The 26,302-nt window shown below is 44.5% G+C and overlaps 1 pseudogene; it reads left to right on the top strand.

Annotated features, from left to right (window-relative positions):
• Positions 1-288: 288 nt before the first annotated feature.
• Positions 289-26,081, top strand: LOC141108868 (uncharacterized; annotated as a pseudogene).
• Positions 26,082-26,302: the final 221 nt, after the last annotated feature.

Here is a 26,302-nt window from a genome sequence, read left to right as displayed (position 1 = left end):
CATGCCTCTCTGTGTGCCCTGCTGTGTGCCCCATGATATGCCCTGCTGTGTGCCTCATGTCCTGATACGTGCCCAGTACCCTGCTGTGTGCCCCAAGCCCTGTTGTGTGCCCCGTGCCCTGATGTGTGCCCAGTCGATGGGGTCGGCACCGGCGCGAAGTGTCACCTCCCTGAAATGAGATTTTGCAGGTTGGGATGTCTGATCATATATGTTCTGATGCAAATATTATCCATTTAACGATCGCCCGGCCGCATTGTAATGAGGACAGGGGGCACTGTAGGCGAAGCGATGTGCTGGTACGTCGCTGCTTACTCCCAGGTTTAGGACATGCGCGTGTTCCCCACCCCCACCCGGGCCAATGAGTCACACCTGGGATCAGCTGATCAGCTGTGTCCAATCACAGCTCAGAGCTCTGTGTTGGGTTGTGTACAGAGGGAGTGAACTGTCAGTGATCATTAGTATAAAGCAGCAAACTGTACACACATTACACCGAGTTATGGAACATATTTAACCCCTTCATCACCCCTAGATGTTAACCCCTTCCCAACCAGTGTCATATTTTTAGAACTGATCTCTGTATTAGTGTCACTGGTGATGTCAGTCCCCCCCCAGCGTCAGTTAGTGTCAGATCGCACTATCACAGTCCCACTAAAAGTCCTTTATCTCCGCCATGTGTATTATAAAACAAATAAAAAAATAATAATTCCAATACATATCCCATAGTTTGTAGACATATAACTTTCAAGCAAACCAATCAATATACACTTATTGGGATTTTTTTTTGTATGAAAAACACGTAGCAGAATACATTTAGGAAAAATTTATGAATCAAATTTAAAAAACTTTTGGTTATGTTTTTTAGCAGAAAGTTGGTTCTTTTATTACAGGGGGGAGTTAGGTAGATTTTAAAGTATAAATTCACCTTTACAGGAAATCTGTAACGTGAACTTACACTGGAGCCTCCTTTTTTAGGGGGGGTCCAGGACGGGCTACATGGGTTGGGAATGGTTCGGTGCCGCCCATGTGACAGTGCTGACCAATTAGAATGATCCTAAATGTTCTCCTGATGAGGTACGCTTTGGATATTAGGCTGCAGGGATTTCTAGGCCACGGACTTGTGAGGTGGCGACCAGATGTGTCAGTGCGGGTGATTGCCGTGCTCCAGGTCAGCGGGACTGGGGGGGTGAGGAGGGCGTCCTGTGTAGTGACAGATTTTTCTGTAAGGTGAACTTACCCTTTAAGTCTACAAATGTGCACACTGAGAAATTTTATTTGCAGTTTATTAATATTTTATTATTATTACAGACAAAATCTTATGGCGGTGCAGCTTTACGTGCCGGCCAGTGGGACATTATCACCGCCTTTTCAGGAGGACACAATATTGTGTCCTCCTGAAAATGCCTCCATCACTCTTCATCCTCCTCTTTATACTCTTCTTTATCAACAATATTATCAACCCGGAGGTTTCCACTCTGAAAGATTTAATAAAACATTAATTGTAACAAACATACTTGTGTATAAATCATAACTACGAGTAATTGTCAATCATCTACCTGATGATGGTGAGGGATGGTGGAAACCTTCCTTTTTGGAATCCCGGGAATACAGAGGATGGGGACATCTCTCTGGGGGATTTCTTTAGCTGGATGACTTCACCATCATGTCCTGGTACAGATCTTTGTGTTCTTTAGAAAACTCTGACTCCTCCATCTCCCCATCCGCATCCTCCTCCTCTTTTATCTCTTCTTTAACATTGACCTGTGTGGAATCCCAGGAATACAGAGGACGGGGACTTCTCTCTGGGGGGTTCCTGGTATTAGGTGGCTCCATCATAATCTTGTGTCCTCCTGAAAACTCCTCCATCACTCCATACTCCTCATCCTCCTCTTTATACTCTTCTCTATCTATCTATCTATCTATCTATCTATCTATCTATCTATCTATCTATCTATCTATCTATCTATCTATCTATCTATCTATCTATCTATCTATCTATCTATCTATCTATCTATCTTTATTTCTCTCTCACTCTCTTTCTCTTGAATTCTTAATTATTCTTATTTCTCTTGCACTCTCTTATTTATTTATTTCTCTCTTTCTTTCCCTCACTCTCCATGCCACCTGTACTCCTCTGCCAGCTTCCTACCACCCCCCCTGTCATCTTCATCCCACCTTTACCCCTCTGCCAATGTTTTGTTAGCCTGGTGAGAGTTTGCTTGTCATTACCATAATGAGTTAATTTCAAATTAGGTGTGCATAGGGTATGGGACGTCCTGTAACTGACCATTCTTTTTTCTACATAATTTAAATGAGGTTTTTAAGGACCTCTGGAGTAGAAAATGTCCTATATCACATGGGGTGTGTATAATGTATGGGACACTGAATACAAGAGAAAGAGCGTTCTCTCTCTGCTGTTACTGAAATTACCGTACTCATATTAATAGGCGCACAGATTTTTTTTTTGTCGGCTGGCTAGACCGTGTATTTTCAAACCACGGCTGGCTTGACCGCAGTAGATGAGGGGTATAGAGTGATGGAGGAATTTTCAGAAGGACACAAGGATATTTTGGAGCCACCTAATACCCAGAACCCCCCAGAGAGATGTCCCCATCCTCTGTATTCCTGGGATTCCACACATAAAGATTACAGCTAAACAAAACATTGTCAGGTAGATGATTATCAGTCACAGAGAGGATCATTAGGATCTTTACATCATCTGTATTGTTATAATTGATGTCCTTTTTATTATATATTCAGAGTGGAAACCTCAGCGATTCAAAAGCTGATGTTAAAGAAGAGATAAAAGAGCAGGATGATGAGAAGGATGGGATTATGGAGGAGTCAAAGTTCCTAAGAGAACACAAAGATCTGTACCAGGACACCATGGTGGAGTCAACCAGCTACAGAAAACCCCCAGAGAGATGTCCCCGTCTTCTGTATTCCCGGGATTCCACACAGGAAGATCACACCATCCCTCATTATTACAAGTTTGGTGGGGTATCTAGAACATGGACTTGTGGAGGTGATGTGTGGATTTTATATATGTGATGTCACAGTAATACATCTTATATTTTACAGATGATATTTTTCTTTCATTTTCTTGATTTAGAGTGGAGATCCAATTGATATAGAATTTCAGGTTAAAGCAGAAGAAGAGACGTGTGTGAGGGGTGATCAGCAGTCTATGGAGGAGGATATAATAACAGGGACATTTATAGAGGAGGACACTCCTACAGAGATCCGCACAGGTGGGTCATTAACACTAAATACAAAAAATATATACACAATGATTCTGCGCTACCACAAAGGGGAATGGACACAGCAGCTAACACAACCAGCAAGTGTAAACAATGTCAAAAAACAAGATAAGTGTAGCGCTAGGAAGTGGTCACAAAATGAAGTCTATGGATTAACAGTTCGAAGTTCATAAGTTTAAAAGAACATCCCTGGAGGGATTTAGAAAAGTCCTCTGGAACAAATCTCCACAGGAGTATAAATCATCTGTGACAGGAGCCCACACACCACCAATAGAAGTGAAAAGGCTTACCGGACTCGGTGGACCCAACAAGGCATACGCCAGGTAGAGTCAATCAGACTTGGGTGGTGCTGGGTTAAAGTTGGCCCGGACAGGCAAAGTTGGTGGAGTGGCTACCACATGGCTGTGTTCTTCAAGCGTAATCGGGCCCAAAGATACGAAGTACGGCACCCATAAATCATATGCCTCAGATCCGCATTGGAACCAGCAGTATCAGCAGCCAAATAAAGAGAAGGAATGGCCAAATAGTGTAAATCCGTTTTAATGGGAAAATATATTAAAAAGTATACACTCACATAAAAGGGTATCTAAAAACAGCGCTGTAGAGAAGTGGCGACAGTGGGGTCCTACCCAACACTAAATACATTCCTCCACCCATACTGTGCTCACTGATTGGTCCAGAGTAGGGTGAGGACTGGGTGATATCAGCCTGTAATACCCTGGTCACTTTCCTGAGCTGTTTTCCCCAATCCTGTATTCTTGTATTTCTCTCAGATAATCTTCCTTCTCTGTGCTGCAGACACAGGTCATATATCTAGGATGGATTTATGGACATTCTGGGGATCCAGCTGGCAGTAAAATGCTCATTTTCTCCATAGGTGTTGCTTGTCTTAGTCATCTGGGGTATGTGTCTTAGGTCTTCTGTTCCATACCCGGATCTAGCGAGATCTCTGACAGAGGAATTCTCCCGGGGTTACTAGTTCTGATGTTTGCTGGCAGTGCCGGGTGGAGGGATATGTCTGTATAGTCTCAGACCCAAGACAAGAAGAACTCTCAACATAGTATAGATCTATAACATCTCTCAATTTATTACATAGATATATCTGTCACACACATGGGTAGAAATGCACAGTGTATCTCCTCGGCGCTCGGTTCAGCCGCAATGTTGACGTTAGAGTGTTAGCACTCCCCAAAGTGCTGACATCATCACATCAGAGATCGGATCCATGATCCAGCACCTGATGACATCATCTGTGACTCATTACAGGAGTGTCATGTGGAACTTTTTTTTTATATGATTTAAAGAGACAGCGCTGCATATTTTGGAGGAATTCTGTTATACCTCATATCTGGGTATTATGTGAGCAGCTTCCTGATTACATGTTTCATTTCATTGTGGATTCAGATTATCAAGTTTCGATTTTATACAGTTCCTTGAAAAAGTATTTATACCCGTTGAAATTGTCCACAATTTGTCAGGTTACAACCAAAAACGTAAATGTATTTTATTGGAATTTTAAGTGATAGACCAACACAAAGTGGCATATGTGAAAGACCTAGCCGGGACTGAACGCTAGCCTCTTGCAGACCGATTATGTGCCCTGGCATTTAGGGGAACGGTGCTCTTTGTGAGCTGTATGCCTGGGGACCCTTGAGGTGGCGTTACTTTAGATTCGGGTCCATATCCCCCCAAGAGACACAGACTCTAGGGACCCTGTATTTGCCATATTACAAACAGTGACTGATTCATACTGTTGGGACACATACTGTGAGGAGATGCTGATGTCAATTCCAGCCACCTGTCTCTGTCTGCTATAGTGTAAATTAGTCTAGTATGACTTGTCACAGCTTCTAAAGATTCTTTTCATCCAGTCTGCTAATTAACCCTTCAATTGTATTGAGATATATGATAATGTGTATTGTAGAGTCGGTGAGCTAGGAGACATGAATTCTGCCCTAAAGGTCATGTCTCTGAGTCACCTAGGCTGTCTAAAGGATTAGTTAATTAGTTCATGTTAATTCTGTTTCTGGTCACAGGTGTATTGTTAGAGTAATATGAGCAGGAGGGGGGACCTCCTCTTTAACTGTATGTAAAGACTTGTAATTTTGGTTCTAATAAAGTCAGTCCTGTTTGAACCTCAAGACAGAGCCTCGTCTCGTACTTGCAGGAGAATTATTTGTATGGGTTTCTTGTTCGGCTGATTGAAGTGTCCGGTAGCTGCCTTTGTGTTCGGGAATGGAATGTCCTAAACGGCTTTAACCCCTTTCATACTCGGGGTGTCATTACAGCATATAATTCTGAAGTGGAAGGAAAATGATAAATGATACAAATAAATATGTGAAAAATGTGGGGGTACATTTTTTATAGCGCCCCCTGAGTCAATACTTTGTAGAACCGCCTTTCACTACAATTACAGCTGCAAGTCTTTTTTGGGGATGTCTCTACCAGCTTTGCACATCTAGAGAGGGACATTTTTGCCAATTCTTCTAAATATATCAAGTTCTGTCAGATTGGATGGAGAGCGTCTGTGAACAGTCATTTTTGCCACAGATTCTCAATTGGATTTAGGTCTGGACTGTGACTGGGCCATTCTAACACATGAATATGCTTTGATCTAAACCATTCCATTGTTAGCTCTGGCTGTATGTTTAGGGTCGTTGTCCTGCTGGAAGGTGAACCTCCGCCCCAGCTCAAGTCTTTTGCAGACTGTAATGCCCTGTACACATGGTCGACAACAAAATCCAATCACGTCAATTCCGACCGTGTGTGGCCAATTCCGACGCACAAAGTGCCACGCATGCTCAGAATAAATTCCGAGACGGAACAGCTCAGTCTGGTAAAATTAGCGTTCGGAATGGATATAGCACTTTCGTCAGGCTGCAATGTTTTAAATTGTTTAATGCAGCGCACTCTCTTCTTCTTTATAATGCTAGAAGAATGAAGTATTTTTGCTTCTCATATTCACACAGACTTTTCACAAACTTCTTTCTTTATTATTTATTGTGGTTTCATCAATGTACCGTATTTATCGGCATATAACACGCACTTTTTTCCCCTTAAAATCATGGGTGCGTGTTATAGGCCGATCCCCACCAATTTTGGTTGATCGGAGAGATCGCCACTACAGCAGGGATGTACAGAGATCAGCTGACGCATTTTGTACTCATAACGGGTGCTTACTCTTACTCATACTTACTCATGCTTTGCTTGCATCTCCAGGTCAGTGATGTAGTGGGAGAAGATCCATGTATTCATTTAGGTGGAGCACACGGTGAGGTAAAGGCCTGATAACAGCTGTCACAGGAGGGCCCTCACACAGGACACATGTCAGGCAGAGCGGTGAGGTTGACACACACAGGGTGATCGGGCAGGACGGTGAGGTTGGCACACACAGGGGCAGGGAGGTGAGTTTGGCACACACAGGGTGATCAGTTTCCTGTTCTTAGTGGAGGTGGGTTCCCTGTCCTCAGGGGAGATGGAGTTCCTGTCCCCAGGAGAAATGGAGTTCCTGTCCCCAGGTGAGATAGGATCCCAGTCCCCGGGTGAGAAGGGGTCCCAGTCCCCATGGGAGAAGGGGGTCTCAGTCCCCAGGGAAAATGGGTGTCCCTGTCCACAGGTGAGTGGCCTAGAGGGTCCCAGTCCCCAGGTGAGATGAGTGTCCCTGTCCCCAGGTGAGTGGCCTAGAGGGTCCTGAGTCCCCAGGGGAGATAGAGTGGGGTATGGGATGGTGTGGGGGATATACCACTTGGTGACTTGGTCACTCACCATGACCAAGTCTGTAGGGCTCTCATTTATGGTCACCTGGGCTCCCTCCAGCAGCAGCACGGATGGGCGATCAGCATATCCCCAGGGAGCACAGCTACGGCTTGACATGCTCTGTCTAAAGCACACTTGTAAATAGAACAAAGAGTAAACAGAGATAAACTGTATGTCATTTTAATAGATTGCAAGCTCTTGGGAACGGGATCTCTGATGGGCTTTCTTAAACTGCAGTGTAGGTCACTTACACATACATAGCTATTCAGGGCCCCGCCCCCCTCTCGAAGCACAGACCTTGGCCCTCACGCTGGCACCGCTGTTTCAATTCAAGCTTCCCTGACAAATACACTGCTTATGCATGGCGCTCGCCCCCTTTCTCTAGAGCAGCCTAGGGGTGTGTTGGGGGCGGGGCTGGATGCGGTGTTGCCGCTGACGTTAGTAAGCCAGCGGAGTTCTCCCTTATGTCAGTGTTCCCTGCGGAGTTCTCCCTTACCTCAGTGTTCTCTGCCGAGTTCTCCCTTACGTCAGTGTTCCCTGCGGAGTTCTCCCTTACGTCAGTGTTCTCTGCCGAGTTCTCCCTTACCTCAGTGTTCCCTGCGGAGTTCTCCCTTACGTCAGTGTTCCCTGCGGAGTTCTCCCTTACGTCAGTGTTCCCTGCGGAGTTCTCCCTTACGTCAGTGTTCCCTGCGGAGTTCTCCCTTACCTCAGTGTTCTCTGCGGAGTTCTCCCTTACATCAGTGTTCTCTGTGGAGTTCTCCCTTACGTCAGTGTTCTCTGCGGAGTTCTCCCTTACGTCAGTGTTCCCTGCGGAGTTCTCCCTTATGTCAGTGTTCCCTGCGGAGTTCTCCCTTACCTCAGTGTTCTCTGCGGAGTTCTCCCTTACATCAGTGTTCTCTGTGGAGTTCTCCCTTACGTGAGTGTTCCCTGCGGAGTTCTCCCTTACGTCAGTGTTCCCTGCGGAGTTCTCCCTTACGTCAGTGTTCCCTGCGGAGTTCTCCCTTACGTCAGTGTTCCCTGCGGAGTTCTCCCTTACGTCAGTGTTCCATGCGGAGTTCTCCCTTATGTCAGTGTTCTCTTTCCGCGCGCTCCCGTGGCTTGCCTCTCGCCAAAAAATGCATACGACGAACTGCGTATGCCCAGTCGATACGTCACGCCACAGAGAGCGAGGCAGAATCTTACATATAAAGCGGAGGTTCACACAAAAATTGAACCTCCGCTTTTCGGAACCCCCCCCTCCGGTGTCACATTTGGCACCTTTCAGGGGGGAGAGGGTGCAGATACCTGTCTAAGACAGGTATTTGCACCTACTTCCGGTGTAAACTCCCACAGGAGTCTACGCCCCTCCCCCCACGCTGTCTGCTGCGACACACACAGGTCCCAGAGACAGGGGGGACCAGTAAGGAAGCGCAGCACGACTCGCGCATGCGCAGTAGGGAACCAGGAAGTGAAGCCGCAACGCTTCACTTCCTGATTCCCTTACAGAGAATGGCGGCGGCAGCACCCGAGGATTGAGGGACGATTCGGTCTCGGGTGCCGACATCGCTGGACCCCGGGACAGGTGAGTGTCCTTAATTTAAAAGTCAGCATCTGCAGTATTTGTAGCGGCTGACTTTTAAATTTTTTTTCGCGGGACTCCCTCTTTAAGATTCTCTCCCTCCACATGCTCCCCGTGGCTTGCCTCCCGTCGGAAAATGCATATGACGAACTGCGCATGTGCAGTCGATACGTCATGCCAGCTGATCAGGAAATCAGCTGGAGTGATGTGACGTACTGCGCATGCGCAGTACGTAGGAGCCATTTTTTGCCAGGAGGCAATAATCAACGTTACACCGGTGTAGTGTTGATTATTGCCTCCCGTTGAGTATCGACTCACAAATGCATATGACAAACTGCGCATGTGCAGTCGATACATCACGCCAGCTGATCGGGAAATCAGCTGGAGTGACATGACGTACTGCGCATGCGCAGTACGTAGTATGCATTTTTCAATGGGAGGCTGTGATATTAGCATAGGGTGCTCCACATAGGAGCGAGTCGCTTGGGTCTCTGCTTTTCTAATATTTGATTTTTTTTTTCATTGATAGGCATTCTTATATATATCTTTCTATTTTTATTATTTAGATTTATTTTTATTATTTTTTTATTTTATTTTTTTATTTATTTATTATTTTTTATTATTATTTTATTTTATTTACATTTATATATATAATTTTTTATTTTGATTGTTTTTATTTGTATTCATTTTTTAATTATTATTTTTTACTCCATTTTTTCATTTTTTTATTTTATCTCATTTTATTTTATTTCCATTTTATTTCTTTTTTTTCTTCCATTTTTTCCTTTTTCCCTCTGTTTCTGCCATTTCTGCCTTTTATCAGTTCTCTCCTTTCTATTGCTGTTCTTTCTTGTAATTTTTTCATAGATTTTATGTGCTGTAATTATCTTCTCTTTTGCTCTCTTGTCTCTGCCTTGTTCGCGGTGGGCGTATCTCCCGAGCCTCTCCTACACTGTTTTCTCTTCCTCCGCTCGCTCCCCGTGGCTTGCCTCCCGTCGGAAAATGCATCCGACGAACTGCGCATGTGCAGTCTTACGTCACGCCAGCTGATCGGGAAATCAGTATGTGTGACGTAGCGTAGGAGGCATTATTCGACGGAAGGCACTCATCGACACTACACTCTGCACTAGTCAGGAAGTTCCGTGCTTTCCAAATAGGCCCAAAATTATGAGCTATTCCAAACGCATATCGGCTGTCAGTGAGCCTCAGCCTGTGTGATGTGTGTAGCGAATTGCTTGCCTGTGGAATACAGACAGGAAGTGATGTCCACCACAGACAGGAAGTGATGTCAGCCACAGACAGGAAGTTCCGGGTGAAAGGTGAATTGTGAGTCAGTAGTGAGGAGACATTGCTGGAAGGGGCAGCAGAGGAGGTAATAAGATTTTATTTTCTATTTACACCCAGTAAACTCCCTGTCATGTCTGTCCTCTTCCTCCATAGTCACTGTGACCTCTTTTATCTCCAGCAGATGATGATACACACATATATAATGTGCAAATGTAGATTAACCCCTTCAGAGTCAGAACATTTCCCAATTTACGGGGTCGGAACATTCTCTTCATTTTGGAGATAAATTCTAGTAATATGGTCCTCTAAACAAACATCACTGACAATAAATAGACAAGGCAATGACCATCCTGACCATACATGGCATAAAAAAGGCAATTATTAGACTACACAGGCAGCAAATTGGCAATCATTACAATATGCAGCCAACACAATGATGGAGTGCAGGGGTCAGGAGTATGGAGCATAGAGCCCCTTACATTGCTGGTCAGGAGGAAGAAAACATTCCCCAGCCTGCCATGAAAAATATGTTCCATCATTGGTGTCAGAGGGAGGAAAATACTGAGGGTCCTGAGGGGCTGAGGGGTCTCTGAGGAGGTAGTGGGACTAAAGGTCTCTGGGACCCCTGAAGAGGAATTGTAGATGAGGGACTTTGGGGTCCTCTCAGGAAGTGATAGCGCTGAACAACTCTAAGAGGTTAGTGGGCCCGAAAGGTCAAGAGCAAGAGGGTCCCAGGACCTCAAAAATGTAGCAAACACTAAACGGTCCAGATTAAATATGTTCTCATGAGGGCAGTAGTTCTTCAATATACAGCAACCCTCCTATTATCCCCCTCAAATCCACATCCTATTATGTGACCAATACCATCCAAATAATTCTTAATTTCATTTACCAAAAGATATCCGTCTAAAAGGAGACCTGTATAGATCAAATAATGGTGCCAAAAAGGATGGAGGAGGACCAGAGTCACATGACTGAGAAGATACTAAACTTCACCCTGGAGATCATCTACCTGCTGACCGGAGAGGTGAGGAGGATTCTGGGAGGTCACATGACATCACTCTTATCTCTGTTAATAAAACACAGATCTGACCGGAGAGAGGTAAGAAGGATTCTGGGATTCTAACATGATATTCCTATTGGTTCTCCAATCCAGAGATTTCCTCTTGTGAAGTCAGGTAATCATATGACCATTACAACGCCTCCATGTGACTCCCTAAAACCTGAGAGACACAACATGCAGAAGATTTTAGAAGTCACCAAGAAGATGATGGAGCTGCTGACAGGAGAGGTGAGCGGTGCTGGGAATTCTGGGACATTATCCAGTAACAGACAAGGGATGTGTCTGGATGGTGACTGTATCATTGTGTGTGTCAGGTTCCTATAAGGTGTCAGGATGTCAGTGTCTATTTCTCCATGGAGGAGTGGGAGTATTTAGAAGGACACAAGGATCTCTACAAGGATGTCATGATAGACAATAAGCCGCCCCTCACATCATCGGGTAAGAGGAGACTTTATTGTAAAGGGGAGAGCAGTACGGAGGGTCCACCTAGATCCTCCATCATCTGATAAACACATAGAAACAATGTATTCAGTCAGTGTGTGTGTTTTCTACAGATGGATCCAGTAATGAGAACCCCCCAGAGAGATGTCCCCGTCTTCTGTATTCCCGGGATTCCACACAGGAAGGTCACACCATCCCTCACCATCATCAGGTAGATGAGGAACAATCACTGATAGTATCATTAGGATCTGTACATTTTCTGCATTGTAACAATTTATATCATTTTTATTATATATTCAGAGTGGAAACCTGAGAGATTCTAAAGTTGAGGGTAAAGCAGAAGAAGAAGAGACATGTGTGAGGGGTGATCAGCAGTCTATGGAGGAGGATGGAATAACGGGGACATTTATAGAAGAAGACACTCCTACAGAGATCAGCACAGGTGGGTCATTAATACTAAATACATTCCTCCACCCATACTGCTCACTGATTGGTCCAGAGTAGGGCAAGGTCTGGGTGATATCAGCCTGTTGCCACTGATTGCTGAATACCAATAATATGAGTCCTGACCATTACACTATATAATTTAACCGGTTCCCGACCGGCGCACGCCGATGTATGTCGGCAGAATGGCACGGCTGGGCAAATGGGCGTACCTGTACGTCCATTTGAATTCCCCGCCGTGCCATTGCGTGCACACCGCCCGGGAGCTCCGTGAGTCGGGTCGCGGGTCCCGCGGACTCGATTGCCACGGGGATACCTGCGATCGCCTCACGGAGCGGATGAACGGGGAGATGCTGTTGTAAACAGCATCTCCCCATTCTGCCAAGTGACAAGTGTCACTCGATCTCTGCTCCCTGTCATCGGAGCAGAGATCAGTGACGTCACACATACAGCCCATCGCCCTACAGTTAGTAATCACTCCCTAGGACACACTTAACCCCTCCCTGCCCCCTAGTGGTTAACCCCTTCACTGCCAGTGCCATTTACACAGTAATCAGTGCATTTTTAATTGCACTGATCGCTGTATAAATGACAATGGTCCCAAAAATGTGTCAAAAATGTCCTACATGTCCGCCATAACGTCGCGGTCACAATAAATCGCTGATCGCCGCCATTACTAGTAAAAAAAAAAGAATTAATAAAAATGGCATAAAACTATCCCCTATTTAGTAAACGCTATAACGTTTGCGCAAACCAATTAATAAATGCTTATTGCGATTTTTTTTTTACCAAAAATATGTAGAAGAATACGATCGCCCTAAACTGAGGCAAAAAAATTTTTTTATATATATTTTTGGGGGATATTTATTATAGCAAAATGTAAAAAATAATGCGTTTTTTTCAAAATTGTCGCTCTTATTTTGTTAATAGCGCAAAAAATAAAAATCGCAGAGGTGATCAAATACCACCAAAAGAAAGCTCTATTTGTGGGAAAAAAAGGACGTCAATTTTGTTTGGGAGCCACGTCACACGACCGCGCAATTGTCAGTTAAAGCGACGCAGTGCCGAATCGCAAAAAACGCTCTGGTCAGGAAGGGGGTAAAATCTTCTGGGGCTGAAGTGGTTATATTGTGCATTACATACTCCTGACCCCTGCACTATATACTCTATGTTGTACATTACAACAGTGCTCATCAACCCTGTCCTCAGGGCCCACTAACAGGCCAGGTTTTATGTATTACCTTGGGAAGATACAGACTAGAAGGCTGCAATCACTGAGCAGCAAATGATATCACATGTGATGTATTTCAGTTATCTTGCAAACCTGGCCTGTTAGTGGGCCCTGAGGACAGGGTTGATGACCACTGCATTACATAATTCTGATACTGTGTAGTCTTTCTACCCTATATAATATGTTGTACCCTATATAATATGTTGTACATTACATAGGCCTTACTTTTGCATCCATTTCCTACCAGCTGGTCATTTTATGTCTGATGATTTGATTGGAGCACAGACTTTTACATATTGATAATAATGTGATAACATTCTCAAACTTTGGAACCTTAACCACTTCAATACCGGGCCTATTCTGGCACTTCTCTCCTACACGTAAAAATCATCATTTTTTTTGCTAGAAAATTACTCAGAAACCCCAAACATTATATATGTTTTTTTAGCAGACACCCTAGGGAATAAAATGGTGCTAATTGCAACGTTTTATCTCGCACGGTATTTGCGCAATAATTTTTCAAACACCTTTTTTTTGGAAAAAAAATGGTATCATGAATTAAAAAAATAACAAAACAGTAAAGTTAGCCCAATTTTTTTGTATAATGTGAAAGATGATGTTACGCTGAGTAAATAGATACCTAACATGTCACGCTTTAAAATTGCGCACTATCATGGAATGGCGCCAAACTTCATAACTTAAAAATCTCCATAGGGGATGCTTTACATTTTTTTACAGGTTACCAGTTTAGCGTTACAGAGGAGGTCTAGTGCTAGAATTGTTGCACACGCTATACCGCACGCAGCGATACCTCACATGTATGGTTTGAGCAAGCAGCGTTTACATATGTGGGCGGGGCTTACGTGTGTGTTCTCTTCTGTTTGCGAGCTACTGGGGACAGGGGCGTTTTAAAAAAAAAAATTATTTTATTTTTTATTTTACTTAATTTTTTTTATTTTTACACTTGTTTTTACATTTTTTTTTATCACTTTTATTCCTATTACAAGGAATGTAAACATCCCTTGTAATAGGAATCTATGTGACAGGTCCTCTTAATGGAGAGATGCGGGGTCAATAAGACCCCACATCTCTCCTCCAGGCTGGAAAGCATGAGATCGGGAAAAAAAATTCACCGATCTCATGCTGACAGCCCCGATCGCGGCTTCAGTTATTTCCGGGATCCCGGGCGTGACGTCATAACATCGCGCCCGAGCCTCCGACGGTCATAGAGATGACTGGTGACCATCTGGTCACCAGTCATCTCTATCGTCCTCATCTGACGCCGGCCGATTAGTTCTCCGGGCACCCACAGAGCTCCGAGAAGCAAGGAATGGCGGCGGAAGGGGGGGCGTCCCCTCCCGTCGCCTATAAGAACGATCAAGCAGTGGAACTGCCGCTATGATCATTCTTATCGTGCACAGAATCGCCGGCTGAAAAGAATGATATCTGAATGATGTCTGTAGCTACAGGCATTATTCAGATATTCCCCCCCAAAGTCCAGGACGTTTATATACAGTGGCCAGTTTTGAAGTAGTAGAAAGTGATAATGAAGGAGGAGCCAATAACCCAATGATGGTGTCTTCAGGATCAGTCCAGTCTTCATCTTGGTTGTTCTCCCCCCATCCTCACTCTCTGACCTCTGGTGGGGCTCAGACCCGCATTCATGACTAAATCATGGACTAAATCCGGGAGTGCAGTACTTCTTGTGTTGGGAAGATGGCAATGAGTGATAGAGGGGGTGGGGACAATCGTCCTATAATCCCCTCATCACTGTCACTCCTATAAAAGACAGTTCTCATTGTTTCCTCACTCTCTAAGGTCCATGAATAAAGAAATGAACTGGTAGGAGATCAGAGGACCCATTTACTAGTTACCTTGAGGGGGGACTTGCAAGATCCTCAGAGACAAAACTGTCTGATGTGGGCGGAGTCCTGGTTTAGGGGAACCAATCTGCTCATGTCTAATAATAATCTTTTTATCTCTATTTTAGTAGATGGACGGGAGATGAGGAAAACCTCAGAGGATTGTCTCACTTTGTCTCCAGACTGTGAAGTAGAAGATGAGGACATCACACAGTATAGTCCAGGAGAAAACCTGACTACCTCAAATGTCCATCCGGCACCACACAGTGTAGATGGACCATCATCTTCCTCTTATCCTGAGGAACCTCAGACTGTGAGGGACGGTGCTGTTCTTCCAGCAGATAAGAGGTTTTCCTGTACTGAGTGCGGGAAGTGTTTTTGTTTTAAGTCCAAACTTAATGAGCATAAAATAACTCACACAGGTGAAAAGCCATATTCCTGTCCTGACTGCGGGAAGTGTTTCCGTTTTAGGTCCCATCTTCTTGTACATACAGAGATGCCACACAGGTGAAAAGCCCTATTCCTGTCCTGAGTGCGGGAAATGTTTTTCACATAAGGTCAGTTTTCAAACACACCAGAGATTGCACACGGGGGAGAAGCCGTATTCCTGTCCTGAGTGCATAAAGTGTTTTTCAGACAAGTCCCAGCTTTACACACATCAGAGATCTCACACAGGGGAGAAGCCGTATTCCTGCCCTGACTGCGGGAAATGTTTTTCAGTGAAATCCAGTCTTTACAGACATCAGAGAACTCACACGGGGCAGAAGCCATATTCCTGTCCTGAGTGCGGGAAATGTTTTTCACAGAAGTCCAATATTTACGCACATCAGAGATCCCACACGGGAGAGAAGCCATATTCCTGTCCTGAGTGCGGGAAATGTTTTTCACAGAAGTCCCATATTTACACACATCAGAGATCACACACGGGAGAGAAGCTGTATTCCTGTCCTGAGTGCGCAAAGTGTTTTTCAAACAAGTCCAGTCTTTACATACATCAGAAATCTCACACGGGGCAGAAGCCATATTCCTGTCCTGAGTGTGGGAAATGTTTTTCACAGAAGTCCCATCTTAACAGACATCAAAGATCACACACAAGGCCAGAAGCCGTATTCCTGTCCTGAGTGCAGGAAATGCTTTTCACAGAAGTCCGATCTTTCCATACATCAGAGATTGCACACAGGGGAGAAGCCGTATTCCTGTCCTGAGTGCGGGAAATGTTTTTCAGTGAAGTCCAGATTTAACATACATCAGAGATCTCACGTGGCGGAGAAGCCGTATTCCTGACCTAATTGTGGGAAATTTTTTTCAGATAAGACCCATCTTTACACACATCAGAGATCTCACACAGGGGACAAGCCGTTTTCCTGTCCTGAGTGCGGGAAATGTTTTTCAGTAAAGTCCAGTCTTTCCAGACACAAGAGATCTCACACGGGGGAGAAGCCACTGTCCTGAGTGAGGGAATTGTTCCTCACTGAAGTCCTGTCTTCCTGTACATCAGAGATCCCACACAACCCTCAAGGTCTATTAGTGCCTTGAGTGTGGGAAATGTTTTCTATATATATGTTGCTGGACATCACAGCTTTCATGTGGGGAAGAAGCACAGCCTGATATACACCTCAGATATACTCCATGGCTGATCTTCATCATGTAAGAAAGAGTTCATAAGGAGATCAGATATCACTAAAGACATGGATGAAGTGTTGTACCGTGTTGGCCATTGATAGCAGGAGAAAAATAAAAATGGAGTCATTACCTTTCATTGGCTGAGTACATTTTATGGTGGAAGCTTTCACAAACACTTTGAGATCGATTTTTGTTATGGGAATATTTCTGATTGTGACTCTAAAAACAAAAGTTAATACTGGGGGGTGTTGCTGGTGTACTCCCTGGCAAATGCCTTAGACGTATAGGGTTGAGGAACTTCCCACTTAGTGGCAGCACAGACGCCGAATGTGGACATCCCCACTAATGCTGCTTTGGGATGCCCTAGACCAGTGGTTCTCAACCTGGGGGTTGGGACCCCCTCGGGGGTCGAATGACTATTCGCCAGGGGTCACCGAATCCTGGGCTGTTCCTGAAGCCCGCACCGCTCTCCCAGTCTTTTTGCCACTGCCCAAAAGGGCTGTTCCTGGAGCCTGTGGCCGCTCAAGCTGGGCTGCCCACTCGGCCTCTTCGCAGCCACCCATTCAGTTCACGGCAGGGGGGCAGAGACTGGAGGTCAGCTGACTGGTAAGGAATGTGAAGTGGGAGGGGCTGGCGGAGACCCTATCTCCTGATTTTGGCATAGGTGTCACTGCTGCGAGACACCACAAAGCTGAAGACAGTGAAGCCGGAGTCACACTACCTGTGATTAAAAGTCCCCACTACAATTCTCAGATCAGCAGATGACCTTGACCAAGAACACCTAAGTTGGCTGATCAGAACTCCCCCCAGCACTGCCACTCATCCCAAATCCCCGCCACTCATCCCATTCCCCCCACCCCCCCACCAAGGAGTAAGAGAAGGAATAAAAATAGAGAATACATGGAAGGGAGAGGAAAAGATGGGCAGGAACAAAGAAAAAGAGAGAGAAAGAATAAGAGAACAAGACACACAGCTAGAGAGAAAAAACAGGGGGGGGGGGACAAGAAATTTGCATAGAGAGAGATCTAAACCCTAAATCCTAAAATGTACCATAAGGGGTTTTAATACATTTCAGAGTGGAAGGGACTCAGGGAGCGCTAAATCCGTGGGTTAGGGGCGCAAATTACTTGTTTTGCCTTGGGTGCTGACAACCCACGCTATGAAAATTTTACTGTTAGGGGTCCCCACAACTTGGGAAATTTTTTCAAGGGGTCATGGCACTAGAGAGGTTGAGAACCACTGCCCTAGACTGATCCAGCTTTTACTTGGCCGCATTGGATGATATCATTATCCCTGGTACAAATCTATTGCCAATTTCTTGCTGGACTTGGCTGATTCTGGATTTGCTGGACCGTATTATTCAATCCGGGGACCTTCTTTTGTGGACGTCCATTGAGGTTGAGGACAGCACAGCCCATTTACTTTATTTTACTACTTTTCTCTTTGTTTTTCCCTCTGTGGAAAATAATATGCCAAAAGCTCCTGAGGAAGCGTTACTGAACGCGTAACGTAGAGCAAGTTGAGCTATTTTTTACACTCTCTCCTTTGAAACCTGTTATGATTGAACAAGTTAAATGATTGAATATCTTGTTTTAACATATGTTTAATATGTAGATAGTGTATTGCATTTGCTCCTAGGTATTATTTGTAAATATATGTAAGTCTGTGTACATGTTTTTTAATCACATTTTTTGTAATAAATATTTAAACTCTTTTTTAACCTTTTATGTTATGCCTATAAAGACCATCGTTCCAAACTAGTCTCTAAGGGATCTACTGTTCCCAGTGATCTCTCTCATGTTTAAGTAAGCCCATCCCCCCCTACAGTAAGAACACGCTAAGGGAACACACTTAACCCCTTGATCGCCCCCTAGTGTTAACCCCTTCCCTGCCAGTGTTATTTTTACATTGATTAGTGCATTTTTATAGCACTGATCAATGTAATAATGTCACTGGTCCCCAAAAAGTGTCAATTGGGGTCAGATTTGTCCGCCGTAATGTCGCAGTCCCGCTAAAAATTGCAGATCGCCCCCATTACTAGTAAAGAAAAAAGTCCCCAAATCTATCCCGTAGTTTGTAGACACGATAACTTTTGCGCAAACCAATCAATATACGCTTATTGCAATTTCTTTTACCAAACATATGTAAAGGAATATATATCGGCCTAAACTGATGAATAAATTAATAGATTGCAAGCTCTTGGGAACGGGATCTCTGATGGGCTTTCTTAAACTGCAGTGTAGGTCACTTACACATACATAGCTATTCAGGGCCCCGCCCCCCTCTCGAAGCACAGACCTTGGCCCTCCCGCTGGCACTGCTGTGTCAATCCAAGCTTCCCTGACAAATACACTGCTTATGCATGGCGCTCGCCCCCTTTCTCTAGAGCAGCCTAGGGGTGTGTTGGGGGTGGGGCTGGATGCGGTGTTGCAGCTGACGTTATTAAGCCAGCGAAGTTCTCCCCAATGTCAGTGTTCCCTGCGGAGTTCTCCCTTACCTCAGTGTTCCCTGCGGAGTTCTCCCTTACCTCAGTGATCCCTGCGGAGTTCTCCCTTACCTCAGTGTTCCCTGTGGAGTTCTCCCTTACCTCAGTGTTCCCTGCGGAGTTCTCCCTTACGTCAGTGTTCCCTGCGGAGTTCTCCCTTACGTCAGTGTTCCCTGCGGAGTTCTCCCTTACGTCAGTGTTCTCTTTCCGCGCGCTCCCGTGGCTTGCTTCTCGTCAAAAAATGCATACGACGAACTGCGCATGCCCAGTCGATACGTCATGCCACAGAGAGCGAGGCAGAATCTTACATATAAAACGGAGGTTCACACAAAAATTGAACCTCCGCTTTTCGGAACCCTCCTCCCTCCGGTGTCACATTTGGCACCTTTCAGGGGGGAGAGGGTGCAGATATCTGTCTAAGACAGGTATTTGCACCTATTCTGGCTTGGCTCCCACGGGAGTCTACGCCCCCCCTCCCCCCGCGCTGTCTGCTGTGACACACACAGGTCCAGGAGACAGGGGGGACCAGTAAGGAAGCGCAGCACGACTCGTGCATGCGCAGTAGGGAACCAGGAAGTGAAGCCACAACGCTTCACTTCCTGATTCCCTTACAGAGAATGGCGGCGGCAGCACCCGAGGATCGAGGGACGATTCGGTCTCAGGTGCCGACATCGCTGGACCCTGGGACAGGTGAGTGTCCTTATTTTAAAAGTCAGCAGCTGCAGTATTTGTAGCTGCTGACTTTTAAATTTTTTTCGCAGGACTCCCTCTTTAAGATTCTCTCCCTCCACATGCTCTCCGTGGCTTGCCTCCCGTCGGAAAATGCATATGACGAACTGCGCATGTGCAGTCGATACGTCATGCCAGCTGATCGGGAAATCAGCTGGAGTGATGTGACGTACTGTGCATGCGCAGTACGTAGGAGCCATTTTTTGACAGGAGGCAATAATCGACGTTACACCGGTGTAGTGTTGATTATTGCCTCCCGTTGAAAAATGCATACTACGTACTGCGCATGCGCAGTACGTCACGTCACTCCAGCTGATTTGCCAATCAGCTGGCGTGACGTATCGACTCACAAATGCATATGACAAACTGCGCATGTGCAGGGAAATCAGCTGGAGTGACATGACGTACTGCGCATGTGCAGTACGTAGTATGCATTTTTCAATGGGAGGCTGTGATATTAGCATAGGGTGCTCCACATAGGAGCGAGTCGATTGGGTCTCTGCTTTTCTAATATTTGATTTTTTTTTTCATTGATAGGCATTCTTATATATATCTTTCTATTTTTATTATTTAGATTTATTTTTATTATTTTTTTATTTTATTTTTTTATTTATTTATTATTTTTTATTATTATTTGTATTTTATTTACATTTATATATATAATTTTTTTTATTTTGATTGTTTTTATTTGTATTCATTTTTTAATTATTATTTTTTACTCCATTTTTTCATTTTTTATTTTATCTCATTTTATTTTATTTTATTTCCATTTTATTTCTTTTTTTTCTTCCATTTTTTCCTTTTTCCCTCTGTTTCTGCCATTTCTGCCTTTTACCAGTTCTCTCCTTTCTATTGTTGTTCTTTCTTGTAATTTTTTCATAGATTTTATGTGCTGTAATTATCTTCTCTTTTGCTCTCTTGTCTCTGCCTTGTTTATGTATCCCAGATTCACAGTGGGCGGGGACGGAATGGCTTCACGGTGGGCGTATCTCCCGAGCCTCTCCTACACTGTTTTCTTTTCCTCCGCTCGCTCCCCGTGGCTTGCCTCCCGTCGGAAAATGCATCCGACGAACTGCGCATGTGCAGTCTTACGTCACGCCAGCTGATCGGGAAATCAGTTGGTGTGACGTAGCGTAGGAGGCATTATTCGACGGAAGGCACTCATCGACACTACACCCTGCACTAGTCAGGAAGTTCCGTGCTTTCCAAATAGGCCCAAAATTATGAGCTATTCCAAACGCATATCGGCTGTCAGTGAGCCTCAGCCTGTGTGATGTGTGTAGGGAATTACTTGCCTGTGGAATACAGACAGGAAGTGATGTCCACCACAGACAGGAAGTGATGTCAGCCACAGACAGGAAGTTCCGGGTGAAAGGTGAATTGTGAGGCAGTAGAGAGGAGACATTGCTGGAAGGGGCAGCAGAGGAGGTAATAAGATTTTATTTTCTATTTACACCCAGTAAACTCCCTGTCATGTCTGTCCTCTTCCTCCATAGTCACTGTGACCTCTTTTATCTCCAGCAGATGATGATACACACATATATAATGTGCAAATGTAGATTAACCCCTTCAGGGTCAGAACATTTCCCAATTTACGGGGTCGGAACATTCTCTTCATTTTGGAGATAAATTCTAGTAATATGGTCCTCTAAACAAACATCACTGACAATAAATAGAGAAGACAATGTCCATCCTGACCATACATGGCATACAAAAGGCAATTATTAGACTACACAGGCAGCAAATTGGCAATCATTACAATATGCAGCCAACACAATGATGGAATGCAGGGGTCAGGAGTATGGAGCATAGAGCCCCTTACATTGCTGGTCAGGAGGAAGAAAACATTCCCCAGCCTGCCATGAAAAATATGTTCCATCACTGGTGTCAGAGGGAGGAAAATACTGAGGGTCCTGAGGGGCTGAGGGGTCTCTGAGGAGGTAGTGGGACTAAAGGTCTCTGGGACCCCTGAAGAGGAATTGTAGATGAAGGACTTTGGGGTCCTCTCAGGAAGTGATAGCGCTGAACAACTCTAAGAGGTTAATGGGCCTGAAGGGTCCAGAGCAAGAGGGTCCCAGGACCTCAAAAATGTAGCTAACACTAAACAGTCCAGATTAAATATGTTCCCATGAGGGCAGTAGTTCTTCAATATACAGCAACCCTCCTATTATCCCCCTCAAATCCACATCCTATTATGTGACCAATACCATCTAAATAATTTTTAATTTAATTTACCAAAGTTATCCGTCTAAAAGGAGACCTGTATAGATCAAATGATGGTGCCAAATAGGATGGAGGAGGACCAGAGTCACATGACTGAGAAGATACTAAACTTCACCCTGGAGATCATCTACCTGCTGACCGGAGAGGTGAGGAGGATTCTGGGAGGTCACATGACATCACTCTTATCTCTGTTAATAAAACATAGACCTGACCTGAGAGAGGTAAGAAGGATTCTGGGATTCTAACATGATATTCCTATTGGTTCTCCAATACAGAGATTTCCTCTTGTGAAGTCAGGTAATCATATGACCATTACAATGCCTCCATGTGACTCCCTAAAACCTGAGAGACACAACATGCAGAAGATTCTAGAAGTCACCAAGAAGATGATGGAGCTGCTGACAGGAGAGGTGAGCGGTGCTGGGAATTCTGGGACATTATCCAGAAACAGACAAGGGATGTGTCTGGATGGTGACTGTATCATTGCGTGTGTCAGGTTCCTATAAGGTGTTAGGATGTCCAGAGTAGGGCAAGGTCTGGGTGATATCAGCCTGTTGCCACTGATTGCTGAATACCAATAATATGAGTCCTGACCATTACACTATATAATTTATATTGTACATTACATACTCCTGACCCCTGCACTATATACTCTATGTTGTATATTACATCAGTGCTCATCAACCCTGTCCTCAGGGCCCACTAACAGGCCAGGTTTTATGTATTACCTTGGGAAGATACAGACTAGAAGGCTGCAATCACTGAGCAGCAAATGATATCACCTGTGATTTATTTCAGTTATCTTGCAAACCTGGCCTGTTAGTGGGCCCTGAGGACAGGGTTGATGACCACTGCATTACATAATTCTGATACTGTGTAGTCTTTGTACCCTATATAATATGTTGTACCCTATATAATATGTTGTACATTACATAGGCCTTACTTTTGCATCCATTTCCTACCAGCTGGTCATTTTATGTCTGATGATTTGATTGGAGCACAGACTTTTACATGTTGATAATAATGTGATAACATTCTCAAACTTTGGAACCTTAACCACTTCAATACCAGGCAATACCTTCTCTCCTACATGTAAAAATCATCATTTTTTTGCTAGAAAATTACTCAGAACCCCCAAACATTATATATGTTTTTTTTAGCAGACACCCTCGGGAATAAAATGGCGCTCATTGCAACGTTTTATCTCGCACAGTATTTGCGCAATAATTTTTCAAATGCCTTTTTTTTGGAAAAAAAACGGTTTCATGAATTAAAAAATAACAAAACAGTAAAATTAGCCCAATTTTTTTGTATAATGTGAAAGATGATGTTACGCCGAGTAAATAGATACCTAACATGTCACGCTTTAAAATTGCGCACAATCATGGAATGGCGCCAAACTTCATAACTTAAAAATCTCCATAGGTGACGCTTTAAATTTTTTTACAGGTTACCAGTTTAGCATTACAGAGGAGGTCTTGTGCTAGAATTGTTGCACACGCTATACCGCATGCGGCGATACCTCACATGTATGGTTTGAGCGGCGTTTACATATGTAGGCGAGGCTTACGTGTGTGTTCTCTTCTGTTTGCGAGCTACCGGGGACAGGGGCGTTTTTTTAAAAAAAAAATATTATTTTATTTTTTATTTTACTTAATTTTTTTTATTTTTTACACTTGTTTTTACATTTTTTTTTTAATCACTTTTATTCCTATTACAAGGAATGTAAACATCCCTTGTAATAGGAATCTATGTGACAGGTCCTCTTAATGGAGAGATGTGGGGTCAATAAGACCCCACATCTCTCCTCCAGGCTGGAAAGCATGAGATCGGGAAAAAAAAATTCACCGTTCTCATGCTGACAGCCGCGATCGCGGCTTCAGTAATTTCCGGGATCCCGGGCATGACGTCATAACATTGCGCCCGAGCCTCCGACGGTCATAGAGATGACTGGTGACCATCTGGTCACCAGTCATCTCTATCATCCTCATCCGGCGCCGGCCGATTCGTTCTCCGGGCACCAAGATGGCATGGGAGAGCTCGGAGAAGCAAGGAATGGAGGCGGGAGGGGGGGGGCGTCCCCTCCCGTCGCCTATAAGAACGATCAAGCAGTGGAACTGCCGCTATGATCATTCTTATCGTGCACAGAATCACCGGCTGAAAAGAATGATATCTGAATGATGTCTGTAGCTAAAGGCATTATTCAGATATTCCCCCCCAAAGTACAGGACGTTTATATACAGTGGCCGGTTTTGAAGTGGTAGAAAGTGATAATGAAGGAGGAGCCAATAACCCAATGATGGTGATCTTCAGGATCAGTCCAGTCTTCATCTTGGTTGTTCTCCCCCCATCCTCACTCTCTGACCTCTGGTGGGGCTCAGCCCCGCATTCATGACTAAATCATGGACTAAATCCGGGAGTGCAGTACTTCTTGTGTTGGGAAGATGGCAGTGAGTGATAGAGGGGGTCGGGACACTCGTCCTATAATCCCCTCATCACTGTCACTCCTATAAAAGACAGTTCTCATTGTTTCCTCACTCTCTAAGGTCCATGAATAAAGAAATGAACTGGTAGGAGATCAGAGGACCCATTTTCTAGTTACCTTGAGGGGGGAATTGCAAGATCCTCAGAGACAAAAATTGTCTGATGTGGGTGGAGTCCTGGTTTAGGGGAACCAATCTGCTCATGTCTAGTAATAATCTTTTAATCTCTATCTTAGTAGTTGGACGGGAGATGAGGAAAACCTCAGAGGATTGTCTCACTTTGTCTCCAGACCGTGAAGTAGAAGATGAGGACATCACACAGTATAGTCCAGGAGAAAACCCGACTACCTCAAATGTCCATCCGGCACCACACAGTGTAGATGGGCCATCATCTTCCTCTTATCCTGAGGAACCTCAGACTGTGAGGGACGGTGCTGTTCTTCCAGCAGATAAGAGGTTTTCCTGTACTGAGTGCGGGAAGTGTTTTTGTTTTAAATCCAAACTTAATGAGCATAAAATAACTCACACAGGTGAAAAGCCATATTCCTGTCCTGACTGTGGGAAGTGTTTCCGTTTTAGGTCCCATCTTCTTGTACATCAGAGATGCCACACAGGTGAAAAGCCCTTTACCTGTCCTGAGTGCGGGAAATGTTTTTCACATAAGGTCAGTTTTCAAACACACCAGAGATTGCACACGGGGGAGAAGCCGTATTCCTGTCCTGAGTGCATAAAGTGTTTTTCAGACAAGTCCCAGCTTTACACACATCAGAGATCTCACACAGGGGAGAAGCCGTATTCCTGCCCTGACTGCGGGAAATGTTTTTCAGTGAAATCCAGTCTTTACAGATATCAGAGAACTCACACGGGGCAGAAGCCATATTCCTGTGTTGAGTGCGGGAAATGTTTTTCACAGAAGTCCCATATTTACGCACATCAGAGATCCCACACGGGAGAGAAGCCATATTCCTGTCCTGAGTGCGGGAAATGTTTTTCACAGAAGTCCCATATTTACACACATCAGAGATCACACACGGGAGAGAAGCTGTATTCCTGTCCTGAGTGCGCAAAGTGTTTTTCAAACAAGTCCAGTCTTTACACACATCAGAGATCTCACACGGGGCAGAAGCCATATTCCTGTCCTGAGTGTTGGAAATGTTTTTCTTAGAAGTCCCATCTTCACAGACATCAAAGATCACACACGAGGTAGAAGCTGTATTCCTGTCCTGAGTGCGGGAAATGCTTTTCACAGAAGTGCGATCTTTCCATACATCAGAGATTGCACACAGGGGAGAAGCCGTATTCCGGTCCTGAGTGCGGGAAATGTTTTTCAGTGAAGTCCAGTCTTAACATACATCAAAGATCTCACGTGGCGGAGAAGCCGTATTCCTGTCCTGAGTGTGGGAATTTTATTTCAGATAAGACCCATCTTTACACACATCAGAGATCTCACACAGGGGAGAAGCCGTTTTCCTGTCCTGAGTGCGGGAAATGTTTTTCAGTAAAGTCCAGTCTTTCCAGACATAAGAGATCTCACACGGGGGAGAAGCCACTTTCCTGTCCTGAGTGAGGGAATTGTTCCTCACTGAAGTCCTGTCTTCCTGTACATCAGAGATCCCACACAACCCTTGAGGTCTATTAGTGCCTTGAGTGTGGGAAATGTCTTCTATATGAATGTTGCTGGACATCACAGCACTCATGTGGGGAAGAAGCACAGCCTGATATACACCTCAGATATACTCCATGGCTGATCTTCATCATGTAAAAAAGAGTTCATAAGTAGATCAGATATCACTAAAGACATGGATGAAGTGTTGTACCGTGTTGGCCATTGATAGCAGGAGAAAAATAAAAATGGAGTCA

This window comes from Aquarana catesbeiana, linkage group LG09 (genome assembly GCF_042186555.1).
Source record: "Aquarana catesbeiana isolate 2022-GZ linkage group LG09, ASM4218655v1, whole genome shotgun sequence".
Lineage (NCBI taxonomy): Eukaryota > Metazoa > Chordata > Amphibia > Anura > Ranidae > Aquarana > Aquarana catesbeiana.
The sequence above is the reverse complement of the archived record's forward strand: the minus strand, read 5'-3'. Positions and strand labels throughout refer to the sequence as shown.